At 45.2% G+C, this 22882-nt stretch overlaps 1 long non-coding RNA gene across 1 annotated transcript in view; it reads right to left on the bottom strand.

Moving 5' to 3' along the window:
- Positions 1-22356, bottom strand: part of LOC132452088 (uncharacterized) — a 399718-nt gene extending 377362 nt beyond the window's left edge. Inside the window, exon 1 of the long non-coding RNA XR_009524230.1 lies at positions 21905-22356. This is a non-coding gene — a long non-coding RNA (uncharacterized LOC132452088). The remainder of the gene's footprint in view (positions 1-21904) is intronic.
- Positions 22357-22882: the final 526 nt, after the last annotated feature.

Below are 22882 nucleotides of genomic sequence, written 5' to 3' on the forward strand. Positions count from 1 at the left end.
ACCCCGTTGATGTCCAGGGGGAAGGGGGGGAGCAACAATGAATATAATACCGGGCGTTTAAAGAACAGAAGAGTGTAGCAGGATTTCAATCAATATCCCATTTATTGCATAACCGAGTCCTATATTAACACAGAAAGAACCACTAAAAATATCCCTCCACTGAGGGAGCAACAAACAACACCAATCCTCCACTGAGGGAGCAACAAACACTACTATCCCTCTACTGAGGGAGCAACAAACAACACCAACCCTCCACTGAGGGAGCAACAAACACTACTATCCCTCCACTGAGGGAGCAACAAACAACACCAACCCTCTTTTTTTTTTAATCTTTTTTTTTAAACAATATACCATTTATTACATAACTGGGTCCTAAATCAACACAGAAAGAACAAACAACACTAACCCTCCACTGAGGGAGCAACAAACAACACTAACCCTCCACTGAGGGAGCAACAAACACTACTATCCCTCCACTGAGGGAGCAATGCCACGACGAAGGGCCCACGTAGCTCCGACTCGCGACCGACAGCGACGACACTCGGTTCGCCTATCTGGCCCACTGGCCACGTCTGCTTTCATCCCTGCAGCTTTATAGCAATCCACGTGATTGCTGAGGGGCTGCAGGTGTGTCTGATCAGTCCGATGGGGAGGGTGGTACCTGGAACAGCACACCAAACAGCAGGGGAAAAACACACACACGTAACACCCCCTCCCATAAGTGCAAACTAAGTTTGCTACACTAAGCACGATCCCCGCTAAAACACACTACACAGAATCAGGACCATCAGAATTTGAATTTGCCGTCTGCTGCCTACGTTTCCATGCATTGCAGTCGGCAACCAAAAAATAAAAAGGGCTAATGCCCTTTGAAAAGGACAGTTTTATTGAGCTTCTGTCACATGTTGTTGCTCTAAGCTTAGTGTATTCATTTGAGCGATGTGGTGTAGTAGCCTTAGCTAAAAAAACGCACACACGTAACACAGGCATCCCCCGCCCACAGTGCCTGGTATACCTGGATGATATCCTGGCACATGGCAGCTCCTTTGACTCCGCCCTCGAGTCCCTGCGCCGAGTGCTTGAACGGATCCGTGCAGCGGGCCTGAAGCTGTACCCAGAGAAGTGTCACTTTATTCGCAGGTAGAGTTCTTGGGGCACACGGTGGGGGGGAAGGGCATCAGCACAATGGAAGCGAAAGTGCAGGCGGTGGCAGACTGGCCCACCCCGGCTAATCAGAAGCAGCTAAAGAGCTTCCTGGGCCTGGCTTCCTATTACAGGAAGTTTGTACGGGGTATTTCATGCTTGGCTGCTCCTCTTTATAGGCTGCTGCAAAAGGGGGCAAGGGGGCGTTCACCAGCCTTCAGCGTGCCCTGAGCGAGTCCCCTGTGCTGGCACCAGCTGACCCCTCACTGCCGTTCATGCTGGACACCGATGCTAGTGGGTGGGAGGGGTGCTCTCCCAAGTGGGGCTGTGAAAAGGCAGACCCTCCTTTTCACGTACATATGTCACTACCCGCAACACGTAAACTGATCAACACACACTGTGGCATCCCGCCCCTCAAACCTCGGCCCGGACGGGTCCGAGGGTTCGTGCTGGATGGCATATACCACCGCCATCCACTAGCCGGCGACAAAGAGCCTCCCTTAGGGCACGCTAATGGACGTGAGTGCAAACAGCCGGCGGTGAAGAGGACGAGACCCGGAAGCCACCATATAAGGAGCCGGCATGCGGCATCCGGGGGCAGAAGACGAGCGACAGCGACCTGGAGAGCACAGCCGAACCAGCGCGCCATTTAGAGGCTCACGGAGACCCTAAAAGTTGTATGCATGCGTTATTCTGTTTTGTGAACAATTAAATGCCGAGTGCGGCTTACCCTATCCGAGACCAAGTGATTTATTCCGGGATTCTGACCCACGGGAGAGCGGGATCCCACAACACACACGCATTCACACATCTGTTTATGTTAAGTATGACGCACGGTGCCGGCAACCACGTCTCGTCATTAGACATATTGATCACAAACAACACAACCTTTCAGTTACCTGCATGTAGACATCCTCGCAATCGGTTAGGTACCAGCCGATATGCTCCATAACCCATTCTCTGCCGTTAACCCATACATTTTGCATGACACAAACAGACACTGACAGCCACACCCACTTCCTGGGTCCCCAAACATTTTGAACCCCGGGAACACGAGCACCTGGTATGCAATCATTGCCTGATTGGGATGCAGTAACATGACTGTTTGTAAAGGGGGGGACGTTATTTTCTATGTCTAATTATTAATCTATTTAGCATTTTTGCAACAGTGATCTTTTATGATCAAGATTCAAACAGTTAAGATATGTAATGAAGTGTTTGGTTGAATATGATTGAATTATAAAATATAAATGTATCATGGTACTTGGGTCGTTGAACCCCCATGGTAGTTGGTATCTACCATTTTGGGTAATTGGTTGGCTTTATTTAAGCCCGGTATTTTCTGCTTTCGTGGTTGGTGGAGGTGTCATGCCAAATTTGTACCGGCTGCCAAATTTGTACCGGCCTACGTCATCAGTTGTTGACAACTTGACAACTGATTTGATTGGGTTGTCCGTTGCCGGGCAGGTTTCAAAAAACATTCGGCTCATGTTTCCAAAGACGAAATAACATAATACAGATAACGGATCGCTAGATAACACTTGTTTTTACTTTATATTTGTATTGTATTGAATTGTTTAATCGAATTTAGCTAGTAAACTGAGTGTTTAAAGCAGGTTTCAAAAACCATTCGTGCTTATGTTGCCGAACACCAAATAACATAATAGATAACGGATCGCTAGATAAAACTTGTTTTTACTTTATATTTGTATTGTATTGAATCGTTTAATCGAATTTAGCTAATAAACTGAGTGTTTTTAGGAGGTTTCAAAAACCTGTCTTGTCACGCTCAATGAAGGAGTGCAATGAACGAGCATGAAAGTTCGCGAATGTTCAAGAACCTTCCTACGTCATTTGACGCGATCGCCCGTTGCCAGGCAACAGACGATCGCGTCGTCTGTTGCCAGGCAGGTTTGGAATTTGTCAACAACTGTTGACGTAGGCCGGTACAAATTTGGCATGACAGAGGCATAGAGAGACGGCTTGCTGTGAGGCTGGTACATGTTCATGTTAATGGAACTTTGCATGAGGGCAACTCTCTGGTTGATTTTTGGTTTTGTTTATCAAAGTATTTTGTTTGGCTTTGCCTTTTCACTTTTTCAAACATGGAAAATAAATCAGTTTTTCACCTAATTTATGCTGCTGGCTGAATTTTTGTGGCCTACTTAAAGATCTTCATTGCGTACTAAACCGCTACATCCCGAAGTGGAAGTGAGTCGGGAGGCTCATTTTCACAGGGGCCTGATGGAGAGAGAGTGGTGGCGTACTTTAGCCGGGCCTTTAACAAGGCGGAGCGGCGCTACTGCGTTACCCGCAGAGAGCTCTTGGCCGTAGTGCTCTCCATCCGTCACTTCAGGTACTACCTCTGTGGCCTGCCTGTTCTCTAGTGGCTCATGACCTTCAAAGAGCCGGAAGGGCAGGTGGCCAGGAGGTTGGAGGAACTCCTGGCCTACGTCTTCAGAGTGGAACACCTGGCTGGAGCCCGACACGCCAATGCCGACGCACTCTCTCGGCGACCCTGCGCTGCCGAGGGGTGTCGCTGCTGAGGCTTCGGTTTTGCACTGGCTCTGATTTGTTTCTTGGTAAGACCATTACTTTGAGCTTCAGGAATTGGCAAGGTTTGCAGAGACGGTCCATCGCCCACACTTCTTGGAGTTGCTACTTGGAGTTGCCAATTAATTATGACAATTACCCGGATTTCAGACATGAAATGAACAAAGTATTGGAGAGTGGTGTGTGGGCAATGGACATAGTTTAGTTGATTCAGCTGCCGTCAGCAGCCTCCTGTAATATGTAAATATGCAAGATGTAAATATGAAATTATATAATGTACTGACGTATTAATGTAATGAGATTTAATTTACATATTTTGCTATGTTGGATTATGTAAATATGTAATTATATAATGTACTGATGTATTAATGAAATGTCTAATAGTCATCCCCACCAATACATAGTTTAGCAGATTCAGCTGCCATCAACAGCCTCTTCATGTCGAGATTACTTCATTTAATGATTTTGAGATGCTGGATTATATGTAAATAGGAAATTATATAATGTAATGTGACTTAATGTAGAGACTTTGAGATGCTGGATTATATTTAATGTGTAAATATGTAATTATATAATGAACTATTGTATTAATGTGATTATTAGTTATCACCACCAATACATCGTTTAGCCGTTTCAGCCGCCATCAGCAGCTTAAGTTGTTTATTAAAGGTCCCATGACATGCTATTTTATGTATTCTTTAATATAGGTATTAGTGGGCAACTAACACAGTATTCAAAGACGTTCCCGAAATTCAGCCGTGGTGCAGAGTTACAGCCACTCCGAGCCAGTCGCACATTGAGCTTCCCCCAAATGCGCTGTTTTGGTGTCTTTAGCTATAATGCAAATGAGGAGGAGCGAGGCGGGTCAAGGAGGAGGGTGGGGGTGTGTCCCTGAGCAGCTTGCAGCCACGGTACCATGCGCTCTGTTTACAGTGGATGTATCGCAATGGCGAGGCGCACACAGCCTTTAGCCGTGTTCTGTAAATATTCTAGAACACACGGGAGTCCTGGAGCTTTATATCTAAATATTATCATATAGCCTACATAGATATCTATATCATAGAATATATATTATCACGGGCAAAAGCTGTGTGAGCCGATATTATGAATCTCAAACGACCGCGTTGGGTTCTCCGACGTTCCTGGTTCTTCAACGTCCACATCAATGTGAAGTAGACTGAACCGCGACAAGGAGGAGAAAGGGATCGTTGCCGGGCAGCGCTTAGGCACCTCCGCTTCCGGCGGTGGTCCCTCAGCGGGGCTCAAGTGGGAGACATTCGCCGCCAACAATCCCTTTCTCCTCCATGTCGTGGTTCATGTTCTTTAGGGAGTCAAAGCCAAAGTTCCTTCCGCCCAATTTATTCTCAACCTTGGCTGAGATAACCCCCAATACGAGTCTCGTTGTAGACATACCAGAGACGAGAGTCCGACGTGTTATGCGCCATAACACCAAAAGCAGAACGGTTATCCAAATAACAAGGAAGTGTACAACACTTGCGTTACAGTCCTGGAGCTCTATATCTAAATAATATCATATGATACATAGATATCTATATCATATAATACATATTATCACGGCCAAAAGCTGTGTGCACCTCCAGACGATATTATGAATCACAAACGACTTTGTCGGGTTCTGCGACGTCTCTGGTTCTTCCACTTTCACATCAACCTGAAGTCGACTGAATCGCGCGCTGCCTGCTGCCGGCTGCCCGCTGCTGGGCGATGGTGCCTCGCGGCAACCGGCGGCATGTCGCAGTTCATGTACTTCAGCGAGTCAAAGCCAAAGTTCCGATCCCCCAATTCCTTCTCAACCATGGCTCAGATAACCCCCACAACAGTCTCGTTGTGGAAATACAAGACACGTCAAAGAACCGACAAGAAACACTTGCGTTACAGTGTGTGTACTGTATTCACACACACACATGTGGCGCGCTCGCACGGTCGAGTCTCATTGGCGGGCCAACGTCTCTGGGCGGGCCAGGCAGAGTAAGGGGAGGAGCATAATGACTTTTAGGACGTCATCATGCTTGATGACGTCCTAAACACAGACATTCCAAATCAGCGCACTTGAGCCTCCGTTTTTTCAAAGGCGAGCAGAACAGCTAATGCTCGTTTTACACCGAACGCAAGTTTTAGCCACTGGGGGACCATAGGCAGGCTAGGGGAACTCATATTTACGTTAGAAAACCTCATAAAGTGAGATTTTCATGTCATGGGACATTTAAAGCTGTTTTCTGGGAAGATAATAAAACAGTTCATTTAATTGTGACTAACTGTTTAGTTATATCCCAATAATCAACATTATAAGTCTGACGCATGATTAAGTATAATATATTAAGTACAATGTTTACATCAAATATATTTATTTTTGCAGTAGAATTGTCAACTAAATGTTAAAGACACTACAACGATTGGAGAAAAGGGGTTAAGACATATATTGTTAGGCTTGTATTGTTGCACAACCAGTTAAAGCCTACTCTAGTTACAGATAGGTACAAGTTAAGTTTTGCTAAATGAGCTGCAGTAGGCCTAATGCTGAATTAGGCCTACTGCAGCTCATCTAGCACAAACAACTACCCCTGCTTTTAATATACTGTCTTGTACACGTCGTTAGTTAATTCAAGGCCATGCTCAGACATAACACCCCACACAAATGTAAAACACATCATCACATGAGAAGTCTTTGTAAACAAACTCCCCCAAGCAGGCCTCGATCTTCTCCAGACTTGGGCGATACAGGTAGTCCGTGGCCCCGTAGAGTTGAGGCACTGCATGATGATGGATGGACAGCCATGAGGACTTCGTGAGTTGTGCACTTGACGCATCCTTTGCTCATTCCAGGCGAATGCGACCTCCAGTTCTTCTTGATAAGATAAGGCTCAAAGTGAATACAAATGAAATGCAATGAATTGCATGAAAAAACTTTCCTACAGACAGAAAGTAATGTGTGGTTCTAGTATTTAACTTTTTTGGTAAAACAAAATCAATAGTATAGTGTAACAATAAAAATAAAATAATACAAATAATAATAGCCCACAGACAAAAATAAAGCAGTGAATAGTGAAACTTACCTGAATTGTGTAAAGAAAACAGAACTGGACCAATGACTTGTCCAGGAAGGTGTCAGCGAAGTATCCATTCCATTTCAATTTATCGAAAAAGTCCATCCAAAACTCGTTATCCTCGGCGACTTCAACATTATGAAGGTATTATTGTAGCAAAAGTCTTTAGCACCTGTAACTGCAGAATTTGAATGCGTACACTAAAGTCACAGTAAATTTGAAGTCGTATATATTTATTTTGCATGTGTAGGCCTACTCTAAAGTCACAAATGTGTAACAGTACATTTGTAGTCGTAAAAAATATATAAATATTTTTTATACCATTGTAAACACAAAATAGGGTCTACGAGTACGCTAATCTGTGTTACAGGTGCACAAATCCTTTTGCTACAATTATTGCAGCGCAGTTGGTGCAAAACACATTCGCACACCCGTGTTTCATAATCTGAGAACATGCCCAAAAGGTGTGCATTCGTAAACCCAAATTTGAACAAATGCATCAGAAGTTGCACATCTGTGAACGCTATGTTAATTCAGCATTTTAATGAGCGAGCACAAAACCATTTTACAACTGCTCGAATCTGCTCCTGCAAGTCTCAGCTGTGGGGTTTTTTGCAGGTTGTTTTGCAACACCCCTAGGTGGTAAATGTGTAGCAAAAGTATTCGTATCCGTAGATGACAGAGCGTCCGTGAGCGGGACAAAATAGTCCCGCCCATAATTTCCTAATCCAATGAAAATCACCGGCCGGGATGCATTTCTCAAATTACAGTGACGGCTGGTGGTGATTTTGGGTGGGTGGGCTAAAGAATGCATTACATTTATCAATACTTCACAGGGCTCCAGACGCCATGAGGTCACCTTTATATCTCTGTTCATAACTTTCATATAATGTGAATGATTTTTAAACAAGATTAAGGTGTAGAGAAAGGCATTTCTTTATTTGAAGCACAATTATAAATAAAAAGAAAAATAAGGTGTTTAAAGTGCTTCACTGAGCTGAAATTGAACATTTCGAACTAAACCATTAAGCAAAATAAAACTTTTTTTGTGCTTAAAGTATTACACAATTAAAATGTTGACTGGTCTCCCTTTGCGCAAAATGCGGCTGTAGACGATCACACACTCTTTGGTAGAGACGTCTGTGTCGCCGTCAATCATGAAGGACATGTAGGCCTATGTGGCGTTTCCGACGTCCGCAGCTGTCTTTTGCTTTAAGGTGTCGCCCATTAGGCCTGCTACTGCAATGAATTGTGCACATGCCATCTCATTGCTATAGGCCTACGTCGGGTTGATGTTTAATCCATTTCTCTTCATGAGAATAATTTCGGATTTAAATTGAGAATGGCAACTCATTAAATGAGATCATTTCCGATTCCTTAGAGAACCTTATTGTTGCCTGTCGATGAAATGCAGCTTGGAGAGGGGCCACTATCTCTACACACTTGTCACGTCATGTTGGGTTATTTAGACAGCTTTTTAAATGTTTCGATACGAAACGTAGTTGACCCGCTTACAAATGCACTATTACCGGCCATATTCTGACCGCACTCCTGACAGTAAATCTGTACATCGTTTGGTTGATGTGTCCCCAATCTTTTCACTTCCAATTTTTCCTCCAAAGACATTAAAGAAAACCGATTAGAAAGTAAATAATCCACTTCATTCATTTTCATGCTAACGCCCGCCATACTGCACTTGCGCTACTGTGCTGTGATTAGTCGAAGGACACTGTACTGTAGCTACTGTGCTAGGTCAGCCTTTGGGCTAAACTAATTTAGCCCAAATGGGAAGCATATGAAGGGGGCGTGTCAGGGCACCTGTCAATCAAACGTCAATGGAAGCTTACGCTACTGCGCTTGGGCTGAATACATTTAGCCCATTCACAGGAAAAAAACGAAGATATATATATCCTGGGTTTTTCTGTCACTTTTTGGTGCTGTTGCTCCTTTAGGTTCTACCAAAATTTAAAACAATATGTTCTAAGTTTTTAATAATATTTTTTTTATTTTCACTGTAAGAGGGCTTAGCCCTGTCAGCCCATTTATACCAGCCGTCCCTGACTGGGACCCATCGCGTGCCAGCCATGGAGCTATAAAGATCGCAGCATTCTTAGCGCGGGTACGTTTCTTTGAAGAGGGCGTCCTACTGAACGGAGGTGGGTATCCTACATTATGTAAAATGAAATGACTTAGTTCAAGGGAATTCTCCCCAAAGTATTGCATTAGCATTTCTGAATTTATGTTATGGCGACCATTAAAATACATTCAAGGACATTTGCGGCATGTTAATGAAATACTTTGGGGGGAATTCACTTGAACTAAGTCATTTCATTTAACATAATGTAGGATACCCATCTCCGTTCAGTAGGACGCCCTCTTCACTTCTCCAGAAATAAACGTATCCCGTACTGAGTATGCTGCGATCTTTATAGCTCCATGGCTGGCACGGGGTGGGTCCCAGTGTAATTTGAGAAATGCATCCCTGCCGGCGATTTTCATTGGATTAGGAAATTATAGGCGGGACTATTTTGTCCCGCTCACGGACGCTCTGTCATCTACGGATACGAATACTTTTGCTACACATTTACCACCTAGGGGTGTTGCAAAACAACCTGCAAAAAACCCCACAGCTGAGACTTGCAGGAGCAGATTCGAGCAGTTGTAAAATGGTTTTGTGCTCGCTCATTAAAATGCTGAATTAACATAGCGTTCACAGATGTGCAACTTCTGATGCATTTGTTCAAATTTGGGTTTACGAATGCACACCTTTTGGGCATGTTCTCAGATTATGAAACACGGGTGTGCGAATGTGTTTTGCACCAACTGTGCTGCAATAATTGTAGCAAAAGGATTTGTGCACCTGTAACACAGATTAGCGTACTCGTAGACCCTATTTTGTGTTTACAATGGTATAAAAAATATTTATATATTTTTTACGACTACAAATGTACTGTTACACATTTGTGACTTTAGAGTACACATGCAAAATAAATATATACGACTTCAAATTTACTGTGACTTTAGTGTACGCATTCAAATTCTGCAGTTACAGGTGCTAAAGACTTTTGCTACAATAATACCTTCATACAACATCCTGCCAGAGAAGTTGCACTCACCTGAACTAACCAACTTTTTCGACCTTTGACTTAACACTATCCCCTTCTCCTCCCACACATAGGGCCGGGAACCAGCTTGACCTAATATTCACCAGGTCCTGCGGCACCTCTGCTCTCTCCGTTACCCCGCTCCCCGTGTCTGACCATCACTTTGTTGATTTTTCACTCCCCTTGAAATCCTCTCCCCCCTCCTCTCTAGTCCCCACATTGTCACCACTCGCATTGTCAGCACATTTGCCGTGCCCTTTCTCCCTCTACGTTTGGCTCTACTGTTCAGTCTTCACTACCTTCTATCGAAAGATTCTCTCAACTATCTACAGATGAATCTTCAGACACTCTGCTATCCTCCCTCTCCCCCTCTTTGGATTCCCTCTGTCCCTTCCACTCCAGACCAGCGCGATCCTCCCCCCCCCCCTCCTTGGCTGTCCCATGCTCTGCGAACTTGTAGAACAAAGTTGCGAACAGCTGAGAGGAAATGGAAGAGATCAGACTGTCCTAATGGTCTATCTCACTATCTTTTCCTTCTTTCAGATTTCACCTCTTGTGTGTGAACAACCAAATCTGCCTTCTACCGGAACAAAATCAACTCCTCTGCCTCAAACCCCAGGAAACTGTTTTCCCTGTTCTCGTCCCTCCTCAACCCTCCCTCACCCCCACCTCCTTCCTGCCTCACTGCTGAGGACTTTGTTACCTACTTTACCCAGAAAGTGAAGGACATTAGCTCCTCTTTTATCCCTGCCTCCATTCTCCCTCCTCCCATCCCCTCCTCTGCCTTTACCCAATTTAGCCCTCTGACCTCTTAAGAGTAATAATAACATCTAACCATGCCACCACCTGCCCCCTTGACGCTATCCCCTCCTCTCTCCTCCAGGATGTCTCAAGCGACATCCTGCCATTTCTCACCTCAATTATCAACTCCTCCCTCACTTCAGGCATTGTTCCAGCGTCTTTCAAGACTGCCAGAATAAAGACTCTCCTCAAAAAAACAACTCTTAATACCACCGACATCCAGAACGACAGACCGGTTTCTCTTCTTTTATTCCTGTCTAAAACACTGGAAGTCCTCATTGCTAACCAATTGTCCTCCTATCTCTCATCTTACAACATCCTTGACCCTCACCAGACAGGTTTCAAGAAGGCACACTCCACTGAGACGACTCTCCTCACGGTGACTGAGTCCCTCCGTGCTGCCAGAGCCTCGTCCCTCATATCGGTTCTCATTCTCCTCGATCTGTCCGCAGCATTTGACACAGTGAACCACCAGATCCTCCTTGCCACTCTTGCCGAACTTGGCATCGCTGAATCTGCTCTTTCCTGGTTCACATCCTACCTGACGAACCGCACCTATCAAGTGACATGGAATGGCTCCTTGTCCAAACCTTGCACGCTTGAAACTGGTGTCCCTCAAGGCTCTGTACTGGGGCCTCTTCTGTTCTCCCTCTATACCAGATCTCTTTGCTCGGTAATTGCAACACGGCTTTTCCTATCACTGCTATGCTGACGACACTCAGCTATTTCTCTTTTTCCCCTCATCTGATAAAGCCCTGATTGCAACAAGCATATCGGAATGTCTGGCGGACGTCAGCACCTGGACAACTGCCCATCACTTGAGGCTAAACCTCTACAAAACCGAGCTCCTCCTAATCCCAGAGAAAGATTGCCCACACATGGACTTACTGGTCACCGTTGAGAACATCACTGTATCTCCTTCTCCAACTGCCAGAAACCTCGGTGTGGTATTGGACAATCAGTTATGCTGCACCGCAAACATCACTGCGGTGGCCCGATCCTGCAGATTTGCATTTTACAACATCCGCAGAATCCGGCCCTTCCTCACAAGGGGAGCAGCTCAGCTTTTAGTCCAATCACTGGTCATCTCCCGCCTCGACTACTGCAACTCACTCCTGGCTGGACTTCCTGCCTCTGCGATTAAACCTTTGCAGCGCATCCAGAATGCGGCAGCGCGCCTCGTGTTCAACCTACCGAAGTTCTCCCATGTGACCCCCCTCTTCCGGGACCTCCACTGGCTCCCTGTAGTAGCTCGCATCAAATTTAAGACGATGGTACTGGCATACAAGGCAGTCAATGGAACTGCCCCTGCCTACCTCCAAGCATTGCTAAAGCCACACACCCCAGCTCGATCCCTCCGCTCAACTACCTCAGCTGGACGTCTGGTACCGCCATTGCTAAGAGCTAGCAAAGGCCGTTCAGCAAAGTCACAACTTTTCTCGGTTTTGGGACCTCAGTGGTGGAACGAGCTCCCTGCCGCTCTCAGGACCGCAGAGTCGCTCACTATCTTCCGAAAAAGACTCAAGACGCACCTGTTCAGAGTCCACCTCAACTCTGCATAGCCACCCTCCCCCTTCTGGCCACCATTGTACACTGTATTGTGTTGTATTGTATTGTATTGTATTATAGTACTTAACTGTGTAGCAACTGCAGTAGCTGCTATCATTGCTGTAACACGGGGAATTGGTTAGCCTAGCGATTGTTGTACTTGCACTTGGTTCTATGAACATCCTTTCTGTACCGACAGCGATAGATTGATGCACTTCTTATGACAAATGTACTTATTGTAAGTCGCTTTGGATAAAAGTGTCTGCTAAATGCCCTAAATGTAAATGTAAAACTGGGCGCACTGACTGCGTAATGTCAGCCACCATCTTTCAATGCACTGGTTGCCAGTGCTTGGACCAAATGTGACACGTTCGATTTCAAGTTGACCCTCTGAAAAGTGCAGGAATCTTTGCACTTCGGCCAAACGAACATTTTCTGTCCCTAAATCTACCCGTAATCGTTCAGGGCAACCTTGAGCTATTAGTACAGCATCCATGAAATAACCAGCAATCACGTTCGGATCAAGATTAGTTTTGTATGCCTCCAGCCAGATGAGACTCCTAGAAAAACCATCTATGCATCCACTTATACAGATCTCATACGGTTTAAGGTCGTCATAGCCGTCAATGTGTCAGACGTAATTGGGACCCCGGCTGTGATATACTCTCCGCCGTAGTCTATTTCTTGATCTCAGGTCAACTCCCTCACTGTCCAACAGCCGCAAGAGAACACGTACTGTTTCCCTGTCGGTAATAATGCCATTTATCCAAAAATGTTGGTACATCCAACGGTAGCCATGACACTGCCCAGACGTTTGGAGTTGCGCTTCAATGAAAGCTGCCACCTCGGCCACATCTGTCTTGCCCTTCCTGCGCCACAATCTTTTCTCTCTCAGAATCCTTTCAAGTTTCCGCTTGCTCAGCACTACCCCATTCACCTCAGCAAATACTGCCAGAATTTCATCATTTGTATATCGTCTTTGGAAATATTGCTCAATGTGGTGATCCAACTCTATGACGTTACGACACTGATCTTTTAATGTAAACCATCTAGATGCAGCCTACTGTCATGACTTTATATCTCGTTATTATGACTTTTCACCTTCACCTTTCACCTATCCCATAACCCCGGAGGGTCGTTGGGGCACCACAGACGATCTGTTGACCAGCTCTCTCCATCCCTCTCTGTCCTCGGCAGCTCTCATTACCTCACTGATTTTCAAGCGAGTCCATTCTCTGATGTTATCTTCCCATCTTATCTTTTGTCTCCCTCGTCTCCTTCCACCTTGTACGGTTCCTTGCAAGATGGTCTTTGCAAGGCCTGAGGATCTGGTGATGTGTCCGTACCACCTCAGTTTCCGTTTTTTAACAGTGGTAAGCAGGTCATCATGTGAGCCGATGGCTTGGCTGATCTTTTGCCGAACTTCCTCGTTTGTGACATGTTGGGTGTAGGAGATTCCCATGAGTCTCCTGTAGCATCTCATCTCCATGCTCTGTATTATCTTCTGTAGCTCAGCTGTAAGGGTCCAAGTTTCGCAAGCATATAGGAAGATTGAGTTGACAAGTGATCGCAGTAGTCTCACCTTTGATGCCAGACTGATGTTTTTGTCTTTCCATATGGGCTGGAGTTTTGCCAGAGCAGCAGTTGTTCGGGCAATTCTGGCAAGGACTTCCTGCTTGGATCCTTCATCGGACACGATTGCTCCCAGATATTTGAAGCTGGACACCGTGTCCAGTGCCTGTCCGTTGACTTTGATCTCTGAGAGGATGCCCCTGTTGTTGTTGGTCATCATTTTGGTTTTCTCAGCATGGATTTCCATTCCATAGGCTTGGGAAGTAGTGTCAAGCCTTTCAACAAGGCTGGCAAGTTATTTTTCTAGCCCATCAATGTCATCTGCAAAACGGAGGTTGGTAATCGGTCTGCCTCCAATGCTGACCGTTCCTTCATGATCTGCCAGGGCATCCGTCATGATACGCTCCAGAAAAAGATTATAGAGAATAGGGGAGAGAAAGCATCCTTGGCGCACTCCAGTTGTTGTCCTGAACCAGTCTCTGATAGCTCCATTTTAGAGAACTGCGCTGGTAGCTTTGTTGTACAGCTGTTGTATGACTCTGACAAGGTTAGGGCTGATGTTATATTTCCTCATGGTTGCCCACAGTGCCATACCCGGTCGAAGGCTTTCTTGAAGTCTATAAACACGTGGTAAAGGTGTTGATGCTGCAGATATCTCTCACAGATAATTCTGAGGTTGAATATCTGTTCTGTGGTGCTCTGCCCTACCCTAAATCCAGCCTGTTCTTCAGCTATGATCAGTACAGCTTGAGGTTTTAACCTATTCAGTATTATTTTCAGCAGGACTTTGCTGGGATGGCTAATGAGACTGATGGTGCGGTGGTTTTGGCACAGTTGGAGATTGCCTTTCTTCGGAAGTGTGATGATGAGTGACTGGGTCCATGATGTAGGCCACTCACCACTCATGAGGGTCGATCATGGCTTCTCTCCCTGCTATGATGTTGTCCACTCCGGCTGTCTTTCCTTTTTTCAGTGCTCGGACTGCTGTCTCCACTTCTTCACGGAGGATGGGGAGTTTTTCCTCTTCCTCGATGGATTGAGGACATGCGAGGACTGTGGGCTCTCCACCTGCCGTGTGGTTATAGAGCTTAGAGCAGTATTCTGAGCTCTATATATATTCACTAGGCAACAAACGGAGAGGACGCTGGCGCTGTCTGTTCGCCGCTTCTCCAAGCAATTTTTGGGCCAATTTTGGCAGATTCTATTTTAAAAAGTGATTTTTTGTGGACATATAATCTCTACTTGGTTCCCTGCAAGCTACATCAGCGACGAAAAGCAAGCTTATGGACTGTCTTTAGTTGTTCCAGTGTTATTGTGAAGAGCCGTGTAGCTCACTTGCTATTTTGGCGTCCCTAGCAACGGCTAAAAACAACGGCTAAAAACAAGTAGCCGATGTGACATTTTCCTGGTCACTGCTGGCGTTTTTTTCGGTGATCCTGGTGAGGAATATGCCCTGGTCAACCTGCTAAGCTGTCTCTACTGTCTCGTGGATTTTCTGCACTGCCTCCCAGCTCTTCCCCAGATGCTTCGGGTCCGTACCTAGCTGCTAACAGGCAAACATCACTCAACATCAGGTTTGATGTTGACGTACTTCGCCCCACAGATGCTGAAGTACAACAATCGCTCCATCCCACCCTGTATTTCCACCATTAAGCAGCTAGGACTATTGCGTAGACCTCGATATATCCACAGAGGCTCAGGGAGAAACTTTATTTATGGTCAGCCTGCCGGCTTCATCACATCCATCAGGTCCGCTGAGACGGCTGAGGGCAAAAGACGAAACATCGCGAGATCCCCGCACTCCCGGCTGGATAGATTTCATGGAGTGGATTCCAACCTGCGCGGAGTGGATTTTAAGGCTCTGCGACCTGTACAGAGAATAACCCCACAAGTCACTGGTCAAATTTGAACTTTTCAACACTCAATCCTTAAATAATAAATCCAGCTTGATTGAAGAGCATATCAGGGAAAAGGGACTTGACTTCATGTGTCTAACAGAAACCTGGCACCAGCCAGAGGTTTACTCTGCCCTAAACGAAGCCTGTCCCCCAGGCTACAGTTACTTGGAGGCAGCCCGCAGAACTGGACGCGGTGGTGGCCTAGCTGTCATCCACAAACAGGACCTGGAGTTGTCCCCCATGGTGCTGCCTACAACTTCCTCCTGTGAATGTCTTGCATTCACATGCAAGCCCCCCCATCCCATGACTGTTCTACTCATATACAGGCCCCCAAAACCCAACTCTGCTTTCATCCCGGAAATGTCTGATCTCCTCACAACACTCTGTACTACCTCTGCCAATACCATCATTCTGGGTGATTTAAATATTCATGTTGACACCCCCTCATGCCAGCCCGCTGCTGATTTTCTTCAGCTGCTAGACTCCCTCAACCTACAACAACATGTTGATGCCCCCACACACTCCAGAGGACACACAATTTACCTGGTCATCTCAAACTCCGCCCCCATCAGCAACCTACAGGTCTATGACCTTGGCGTCTCGGATCACAGAGTTGTGTCAATGGAGCTCCCTTTTCCTTCCTCCCACACCAAACCAAAGCGGCAGATCCACTTCAGGAATGTGAAAAATATCAACATGGATGCCCTGGCCCTGGACCTTCAACATCTCTCCTCTGGCTCAACTGACTCCCTCTCTGTTGCTGACTCAGTGGACTTATACAACCAGTCCCTGAGCAGTCTCCTGGATCTCCACGCCCCCTTAACATCGAGGTCAGTCTCCTTCTCGCGCTCCGCACCCTGGTACACCAGTGAACTACGTACAATGAAGGCTGCTGGGCGTGTCCTTGAGCGGCTACTCAAGGCCTCTGGTCTGACCGTTTACAAACAGGCATACAGGGAACACAGGAGGGCATATGCTGAAGCCCTGAATAATGCACAGTCCAGGTTCTATTCCACAATAATCAACAATAGCCCTGGTAACTCCAAACAGCTCTTTTCAACTATCAATCACCTTCTCAAACCCCCTTTACCATCCCAATCTGATGTCACCACGGAGAGGTGCAACATGCACATCAACTTTTTTAAACAAAAAGTGAATAACATCCGCTCACACCTCTCCACCACTACTGTCCTGCCCCTTCCAACTGCTGACCCACCGATTGACTCTGTCCAGACCTCTGCTCCTTCTCCAGCATCACAAAGGAAGAGGTGGAGGACGTCATCAGGAAAATGAAGCCATCCACCTGTGCACTAGACCCTTTCCCTACACTGCCCTACAAAGGCAAAGTGCAGTAACTACGTATTTTGTCAAAATTGAGTTCAGAGTGAAAATGGGTTTTATAACACCTTCTTTGTCTTGAGACAAAAACTCTTGGTCCAACTGTGTCCCGTTTCAGAGATATCCCCAAGTCAAATTTGCAGTAACTACAAAATCCAACCTAATACCAAGGCTAAACGCAGTAAGTGAAGTTACTGCGTTCTGCCTTTGTTCACCCGGCTTTGACACAGTAGATACTGCGGTCTGCCTTATTAGCTCCATCCGAATCTACTGAGGAAAACTCATGGTGGAACTTGCTTTGAAACGCAAGTATCCAGACAATGGTAAGGACGATGGAAAAATATCAACAACTGACCTAAATCTATTAAGCCATTTTAGCCAACCTGCTCCCTTGAAGCCTGTAGCATCTTTCCATTCTGGAACCGCTGTCATAGTCCAATTACGATCACGTCGCTGTTTTGTTTCTTGTCTTCATTTCTGAAACTATTTTCGTTTCGGGGCAGCTAATCTAACTGATGTGAAGATAACAAAATCAGCCTACTCATTTAGTTAGTCGACTCCATTTAAGTCACTGTTACTTTAGCATTCTAGAGTTAGCTGATCTCCTGAGGAGAGCCGTGCAGCGCCTGCAGCCGCAAATACGATATTGAATGAAAATGAAATGTCCATTTAGATTGGTTGTTTACTTCTCATTCCACACGCTACATTTAAGCGTCTTAGAGTACCATATTAAGCGCTATATACATTTTATTTATTATTATTATTATTATTACATCACATGGTTTAGGTAAAATATTGCGTTGTCTAAAGGATAGCCAATGAAGTTCAAGCAGAAAGTCCAAAGGTTGCAAAACCACCATCGAGATCAGTTGACGTCTTCGGTTCATTTCTTCTATTGTATAAAATAGCAGTCACTCATTTTGACGTTAGATCTAGTTTGGGATATAATTGGCAAGTAATTTTTTATTATATCTACCTTATCTGTAGTTCTTATGGTTATTATATTTCAAACTAATGTAACTGAGTGACCTCTATGAATTGTTGATAGTCTTTTGCCACTTCTTGCCAAAACAGTAATATCCAATCTTGTATAATACTTACTTTAATACACACATATGTATGCATCCAAGAGTTCCAGTGAATCACTTATCTAAGCTTCCCACTGGCTGCCACCATGCAGTAGCCTCCCCCCCCCCCCCTTAATTTTCTAATTAAAATGAAAATCCACAAACCAAAATACTATCGTGTGTAAAATGTTAAGGATATTTGGGAAGATAATGGCAATGTTGATGACAAAAAAATGCAATTGAAGGGTTTGATTTCAAAACGCCATCTATATTTATAGTGTGTATCTCCAGTGATATCAACAAAATAGTATTTTTGTTGTTTTGTTAAAGTTAAGATACATCACAGAACACTATCCCAACTGCAGGTTCACTGATATAACCTAAAACCTTTTTATATAAAAAAATGATTCATGAAAATTCATTAAAATTGTGGATATAGCGTGCTGGAACCAAACTCTTCAATTGTTTAGGGCTGCGATGTGACACGGACATAAGGACAAAATAGATTATTGAAGGTTACAAGCAATTTCAATACTCTCAAAAACCTTCATAAACGAAGCACAAGCAAATTAAATTAAATAAAAAGGCATTGGTAATGCAAAAAAGTTACATTCAGAACACATTTAAATTGTAGATAATGCACTTTGCCTTTGTAATAGTACTCTAGTTGTTCGAGGTAATACAAAGGCAGAGTGCAGTATCTACAATTTTGAGGTCAAAGGTCATATCGTTGGTCTTTTCTTTTTCGATACAATTTTCCTTCCTATAAAGGTATTCATTGAAAGTATCACCACTATTGTACCTGCAACAGGTTTGGCCGGCCAGTATGAAAACTTTGAAGGCATTTTTCTCAGTTTCAATGTTGACGTAGTTACTGCACTTTGCCTTTGTAGGGCAGTACAGCTCTGCTGAAGGCCAACATCTCTGCTGTCTCTCCACTCATCACCAATATCATTAACCACTCCCTCCTGGCCGGCCATATCCCATCTGCATTAAAAACTGCTGTCATCAGACCAACATTAAAAAAACCTACCCTTGATCCAGAAGTCCTCTCCAACTACAGGCCCATATCAAATCTCCCATTTCTGTCAAAAGTTCTGGAAAAAACTGTTGCAGCACAACTCCAGGATCACCTCATACAACATCACTTGTTTGAAAAATTCCAGTCTGGTTTCCGCTATGGCCACAGTACAGAAACAGCCTTGGTCAGGGTCACAAATGACCTCCTGATGGCAGCAGACACCGGCTCCCCATCTCTCCTCATCCTCCTGGACTTAACAGCTGCTTTTGATACGGTTGACCACAATATTCTCCTTCACCGCCTGCAATACACCATTGGACTATCAGGAAATGTAAAGAACTGGTTCACCTCGTACCTCACTGACAGAACTGAGCACGTTGCCCTTGGCAAAGCAAAATCACACACCAACAACGTCACCTGCGGTGTCCCCCAGGGCTCGGTGTTGGGCCCCACACTGTACACCCCTCACTGTACATGCTCCCCCTGGGTAGTGTCATTAGCAGGCATGGCTTATCTTACCACTGCTATGCTGATGATACACAGCTCTACATCAGGACAACCCCCACTTCTTCTGCCCCTCTGCCAACATCCACACTGACCACCTACCTGGAGGAGATAGAGGCGTGGATGAAGCTCAACTTCCTACAACTTAACAGCCATAAAACGGAAGCCATCCTTGTTGGCACGCCACATCAGCTCCGCTCCCCCACCATCACCAATATCACCTTCTCTTGCCAAAACATCCCCCTTTCCACATCCGTCACCAACCTCGGTGTTAAAATGGACCCACAACTTAATTTTGACACCCACATCAAACACCTCTGTAAGACAGCATTATACCACCTCAGGAACATCGCCAAACTCCGCCAATCACTCACCCTGGCTGATGCAGAGAAGCTCGTCCATGCCTTTGTCTCCTCCAGGTTGGACTACTGCAATGCACTCCTCATTGGGATCCCTGGCAAGAGCATCCAGAGGCTCCAATACATTCAAAACAGTGCTGCCAGGGTCCTGATGAGGGTGCACAAGCGTGACCACATCACCCCCATCCTGAAATCACTGCACTGGCTCCCTGTCCCACTCAGAATTGAGTACAAGGTCTCCCTACTCACCCACCAGTGCCTTCTCGGACTTGCCCCCCTCTACCTTCAGGAACTCCTCACCCCCCCGACAACCTCACGTACACTCCGTTCAGGATCCACTCACACCCTCCAAACCCGACATACGAAGCTGTGCACCATGGGTGATCGGGCCTTTTCTGCTGCTGCCCCTAGACTATGGAACGCCCTCCCTGACCACCTGAGGGCTCCACAGACTACAGCTCTTTTTAAACGGAACCTCAAAACCCATCTCTTTAAAAGAGCATTTAGCTAAACTTTCTTTGAGGTTCCCCCTTTTAATAGTTTTTTTTTTTTTTCTCTGAAGCACTTTGAGATTCTTGAATATAAAGTGCATTATAAATAAAATGTATTATTATTCTGTCCACCTGTCCAGGATTTTCTGTTCTTCCGTTAGGCATTCACCAGTCTTACTCTGAATTGTAGAGACTCTGGTCTGTTTTGCTCTTGTTAGCTCCTTGACAGTTTGATATGCCATCTTGGTGTTGGTGTTGGTATTCAGGCTGTTCTCTATATCTCTTCACTTTCCCTCAATCCAGTTCTGTTTTGCTGACTGCATGCCTTTCTCGATGCTCCTGTTGACTTCTCTGTAAGCATCAGTTCCTTCAGGTGAGTTCTTACTTTTCTTCAGGGCTCTTCGCTTGTCACACAAGTCAAGCAGTTCATTGGTGACCCAAGGTTTTTTCCTTAGGCGGAGTTTGCCAAGGATTGCAGTGGCTGTTTCGGTTATGACTGATCAGCGTGGTGGTCATGAGGTTGACGTCAACTTCTTCTGCACCTAGGACGAGCAGTGGTGAAAACCTTCCCCCTATCTTTGCCTTGAAGGCTTCTGCCACCTCAGGGTCTCGCAGTTTGTCCAGATCAAACTTCATTCTAGTGCACTGTGTAGAATGTTGGTGTATTTTAGTGTCTCTCTGTTGTTCACATTTCTAGTCTAGGGATAAGCCAGGGCCTCTCATACTGACAGGGTATTCTGCCATTGTTATGTCTCAACAAGGTTGAACCGACCTGGTCCTCCGGGACATGGCCAGGGCCAGATACCTTATCAGTGCTGAGAGTGCGTCTGTTTTCGTGTTATTCATGTATCCCCTTTTTGTATAATACTCGCCCCAACCCTTTGGTTTGACGAGAAGAGGGTTTGACAGCCAAGGAACAAGTCATCAAACGGCTCCTCAATGGGTCCACTATAGATTATTCAACCTAAGTCTGTATCTCGCTGTACTCCATCCTGGAATAAACCATCTATTCAACCCTCTGATCCAACCTGTCAAGCTGCTTTGATTTCGACTTCAAGAATTACTACTACGACTGAAAATACACAACGCAGAGTCTGTCCGAACAGTTTAGAAATAAGCTGAAATCTAACATTTGGTGCCGTGACACCGTCTTGAAGAGAGAGGAGTGAGAAGACGATTGCCTCTGAAGATTGCCCTGTGATCGAGAAGACCGCGCGCCCTGCCTGGGAAGACGTCGGATCAACGCCTGCCCTGCTGAGGGACCCGCATCCACAACGCGGCTGAACCAGCGCATCTCCATGCACCACGTGGGAATCAACGGTGACTGAATCTCATTCCACACTCTCGACCAAGAGAAAAGAACAAGAAAGTAATCTTAAAATAATCTACACACACATAACTGTGATTATTATTATTTGTTTTACTATTAGGCTGCACTACATTTGCTGAGTAATGAAGTTGTGTCATTAAGAGCTTGACGAAGTGAGGACCTGTATTAGTGATTAAGAGCTCAATAATCACTGAATATACGCCATATGAAACTATTGAATTTGTTTGTAGAATAAGGCCTTTGGTCTGGGCTAGAGTCCTAGAAGCTGGGATAGAGTCCTAGAATATTGTAATAGCATGTCATTCAAGTGATTTGTTCATCTTTGCTAGTTTGTCAATGTTGATACGTGTCCTGAATATAACTTAAGACGTCTGGTTTGCTCAGGGCTTTTGTTTTACGACTTGTCAGACAAGGAGTGAAACCGTATTTGTATTGAATTCAGTGGTGAGGTTACATGAATCGCCAGAGTTTTTTTGTTTGTGCTATGTTGTTTTGATCCCCGCCGAGGAATCACATATATTGTTTTTTAATCGAAGAGGGAAAAAGTGTGCCATCATCTGTTGTCGGCATACCGAGCTCCGTGGGAGACGTTTATTTGTTTTTTCTAAGCAGCGATTGGTCGCTAGTTTTAGCTTTGCATGGGAAAAAAAAAAGATAGAAAATGCCGAAAGGTAAAGGCAGAAAAGGAGGAAAAAGATAGCAATCAAAGTCCCAATGCGTCTGAACCAATTGAACAAGATTCTTTTGAATTGGAGGTTAGAGATATTGATATTTATTCAATTAGCGAGACACTGTCTAGATTCTTCAACGACAGACATGATTTGCAAGGAACCGAAGAAAAACTTCGCCTAACATATGAGATCCGAAGGGGAGTGAAGACAAGGCTTCCCAGCTGGGACAACCGTAGCTGCACAATGGCAGAGATCAAGGAAGTCGGAGAAAAGGTGGATCGAGATGAAGAAGTCAGGATTCGATTCCGGGCTGACGAGAAGAAGGAAATGGCCAGGGAACGAGAAAGATTCCCCCAGTCCAACAGGGATAGAGAACGATCCCCCCAGTCAGACAGACAGAAAGAACCTCGACCATGC

Source organism: Gadus macrocephalus, chromosome 23 (genome assembly GCF_031168955.1).
Source record: "Gadus macrocephalus chromosome 23, ASM3116895v1".
Classification (NCBI taxonomy): Eukaryota; Metazoa; Chordata; class Actinopteri; order Gadiformes; family Gadidae; genus Gadus; species Gadus macrocephalus.